Source organism: Anomaloglossus baeobatrachus, chromosome 2 (genome assembly GCF_048569485.1).
Source record: "Anomaloglossus baeobatrachus isolate aAnoBae1 chromosome 2, aAnoBae1.hap1, whole genome shotgun sequence".
Classification (NCBI taxonomy): domain Eukaryota; kingdom Metazoa; phylum Chordata; class Amphibia; order Anura; family Aromobatidae; genus Anomaloglossus; species Anomaloglossus baeobatrachus.
This window is the reverse complement of record NC_134354.1, coordinates 761,271,318-761,275,454: the sequence shown is the minus strand read 5'-3', so window position 1 is coordinate 761,275,454 and position 4,137 is coordinate 761,271,318. Positions and strand designations below refer to the sequence as shown.

Sequence of the window (4,137 nt, the reverse complement as noted above, 5' to 3'; positions counted from 1 at the left end):
GCAGTGACCTCATTAGCGATCTCGCTGTGTGTGACAATGAGCAGCGATCTGGCCCCTGCTGCGAGATCGCTGCTCGTTACACACAGCCCTGGTTCGTTTTCTTCAAAGCCGCTCTCCCGCTGTGACACACAGATCGCTGTGTGTGACAGCGAGAGAGCGACAAATGAAGCGAGCAGGAGCCGGCATCTGACAGCTGAGGTAAGCTGTATCCAAGATAAACATCGGGTAACCAAGGTGGTTACCCGATATTTACCTTAGTTACGAGCCTCTGCAGCTCTCACGCTGCCTGTGCTGCCGGCTCCGGCTCTCTGCACATGTAGCTGCTGTACACATCGGGTTAATTAACCCGATGTGTACAGCAGCTAGGAGAGCAAGGAGCCAGCACTAAGCAGTGTGCGCGGCTCCCTGCTCTCTGAACATGTAGCTGCATTACACATCGGGTTAATTAACCCGATGTGTACTGTAGCTATGGTAGGAGAGCAAGGAGCCAGCGCTCAGTGTGCGCGGCTCCCTGCTCCCTGCACACACAGCTGTGCGCTGGTAACTAATGTAAACATCGGGTAACCATACCCGATGTTTACCTTAGTTACCAGTCTCCGCAGCTTCCAGACGGCAGCTCCGTGCAAGCGCAGCGTCGCTTGCACGTCGCTGCTGGCTGTTCACTGGTCGCTGGTGAGATCTGCCTGTTTGACAGCTCACCAGCGACCATGTAGCGATGCAGCAGCGATCCTGACCAGGTCAGATCGCTGGTCGGATCGCTGCTGCATCGCTAAGTGTGAAGGTACCCTTACAGTGAAATTGGACCTAGACCCTACAGTCATATGCATACCAGAAAGGATTACTCTTTGTTATGCTTCCTTGTTGTATGGTGAATTATCCAGGGACGGTGAGGCACGAATTAGAAAAAAGCATATGTATTTCACATACCTACCAAGCCTTTCCATGGAAACATTACCATACAAAAAGGGAGCTTAAAAAAGGGATCCTTGATGACATGCATATGACTGTAGGGTGTGGGTCTTCATTTCAGCATAATTTTCTACCCTCTATGTTTTGCTGTGGGTTTGTGGTCAAATTTCACCAGGTAGATGCACTTTTCTGTTTGGTAATGTAATTTTTGTTATGTACCAATAAAAAACACAAATGATAAAACATGTATGTTTCTTGTGGATGAAAAAATTCAAAAGAGAATATTTGTTTGAAAAATTTGTTTATTAAAAAAAAGTCTGGACCGCACGGGTCTTGATATACGACAGGAGAAGGGACACTTTGACAATGCCAAGCCAAAAGTTCAGCAATGGAGACACCGCCATGGGGAAATGGCCGGGGAGCAGTCTCTACTTTGAAATGCGAATTGTGTCGTTCGATTCCTCCAAACGGCTTTATTCTGTGGTGTTTAAGGATGGGACGGACATGGAGCTTAAAGAAAGGGATATTCGGTCCTTGAAAAGTTTCCGAAGCAAGAAAGGTTCTGCCTCTCCTTCAAGAAGCAGAAGTAGAGGCCAAATCAGAAGTAGAGGCCGAAGCAGAACAAGGTTGTTCTCTGCCACGTACCCCAAAGCTGTCCCAGAAGTCGTCACCAGCCATCAGAGAGAGCCTGAAGGGGAATTATTTGAAAGTTCACCTAACTCCATTGGTGCAGCTCTCCTGATGCTTGGCATGCCCGCTCTTCTGTACTATCTTGTACGTGAGCGCCCAGAAAGACGCCTCTCTCAGGAATTTCTACCCCCACTGGACATTCGGTGAGCTGTGGGATTCCACAGTGTTTGCCCTTTGGATTCTTCTTCTTGTGCTCCTCTACCTTCTTCCCATCGGAACGATTTCCCATGGTGTTCCGCTTGCAAATGGGAAGAGGCTGCGGTACAGGATCAATGGACTGTTCTCACTGATCTTTGTTGGAGTCCTTGTAACTGGGCTGATATACCAAAGAATAAGCCTCCTTTACGTGTATAAACACCTCTGTCAGTTTGCCGCCTCGGCCACTCTCCTCGCTCTGATTTTAAGTGTTTTTGTCATCATTCACTCAAGAAGAGCCAAGCAGGAAGACCTTTGTGCGGCAGGGAAATCCGGGAATTTCATCTACACATTTTTTTATGGGCAGAGAGTTGAACCCTCACATTGGCCGATTTGACCTGAAATATTTCACTGCAGTTCACGCAGCACTGATCGGCTGGGCTTTCATCAACTTCATACTGCTCTTGGCTGAGATGGACAATCAGCAGATCGAGATCCCATCGACGTCTATGATCTTGGTGAACACTTTCCAGTTACTGTACATTCTTCACGCTCTTTGGAATCAGGAAGGCATGCTGACCTCTCTGGACATCGCCCATGATGGGTTTGGCTTCATGTTGGCCTTTGGTAACCTGGTGTGGGTGCCATTTGTCTACACTCTGCAGGCTGCGTACTTGGTCAGGCATCCTGTGAAGATTTCCTGGACCATTGTTGCAGCTATCGTAGCGATGAACACTCTTGGCTACATCATCTTTCGAAGTGCAAGCAACCAGAAGAACAGAACGCCTATAGGAAAACTCCACAAGACCCCAGACTTTCTTATCTGCAGAGCATCCCGACGTCGTGCGGCTCCCAGCTCCTCGTCTCTGGCTGGTGGGGATTTGTTCGACATCCAAACTACTTGGGTGATATTATCATGGCCTGGGCTTGGTGCTTGCCTTGTGGTTTTAATGACATTTTGCCCTATTTCTATGGATTCTTTCTGACCGGCCTTCTCATCCACCGAGCGAGCAGAGTTGAGCACCTGTGCAGACTAAAATACGGCCGCGATTGGGACAAGTACTGCCATCTAGTGCCGTATCGTATCCTCCCATATGTTTACTAGAAAGTCAAATGTTTATTATAAGTATATATGTACATTGCTGTTTTTATTGCTGAAGCCATTTTGTAAATGTTTTAATTGTATATGATGACTTTTACAGTACGTTTTTATCTTTTATTTTGTTTTTAATGCTCATTGAAGTGTGAGGCTTTACAATTAAAATAAAAAAAAATCTGTTTGCAAAAAAATGAATTTTTTTTTTTCAATATATTACATAAAGTTAAAAAAAGATATGAATATAGACACATTAATAAGAACATATGTACACATAAAACAAGATCAGAGGAAATGTTGAGCTGTTTCTTCAATTTCAATGTGCTTTACAGTCAGCGCTAAACTATAACGGGCATAGCAGCTAATAGATATTTGCATGTAGCTGTAGGGTGGTGGGCCCCTAGAGTTATTTCCCCTGGTAGACCCCAGACACCCCAGTCCGACCCTGTTTGTAAATAATGATGTTCGCAACCGAACCGATGGTGTTCGGTAAGAGACCGACTGTGTGAGTTGCATGTGTATAGTGCTGATTGGCCCGCCTGACCTGGGTTTCAGGCGTCATCTATAGGTCTTAGTTCAGACACTGTGCACCACACCTATCTATATGATGGGCTCCCAGTGCAAGCCTTGTTAGTGTGCAAGTCTTTTCCTAAGCAGCCGCTCCCCTCCATCATAGGTTATATGGGCTGAGTGGCTGTGACATCAGCATCTTGCACTTGGGTTCCTCAAGAGGAAGGTCTAGCACATTCTGTTTGTGTGTGTATCATCTGGTCTTGCATCTTTGGCAAGTTTTTTCCTAAGAGACCGATATCATAAATTTCGTGCAGCAAAGTTCAAAAAGTGTCATGTCACCAATTAAAGTGTCCATTCTATAACGACTTAATGTTCCCCTCCACAAGCCGCAAATTAAGGCGGTACATTTCTTGCTGTTTTTTAGTTTAAAAAATATAATAATTTAGTATAAAAATTATTGAAGTTTTGAAAGTTAAATTAGTTTTTTTTTTTAAAAAACTATTTCCTTACAGCACCGAGGGAAATGTAAACCCACTTAAAGAACATCATACTGCTGACTGCCTGGATGAAGATCTGGAGGGGCCAGGCAGTGATACGGAGACTGTGGCACACACGGCCACAGTTAATAGGTCCCCTGAAGCAGCTGCCACTGCCTCAACCAATTTTTCCAGGGCCTCCGAAACAGCTGCCAATACCCAAACTACTTCGGGGGACTCTGCCATGTGGAGGGGCCAGTGTCCACCAGGTTGGAAGAACCTGGGCCATCAACTTTAGAGGCACTTGGCCGGAAAATA

General features: G+C 45.9%; 1 pseudogene; it reads left to right on the top strand.

The window, feature by feature from the left end:
* The first annotated feature begins 1,261 nt into the window (after positions 1-1,261).
* Positions 1,262-2,839, top strand: LOC142290698 (delta(14)-sterol reductase LBR pseudogene; annotated as a pseudogene).
* The last annotated feature ends 1,298 nt before the right edge of the window (positions 2,840-4,137 follow it).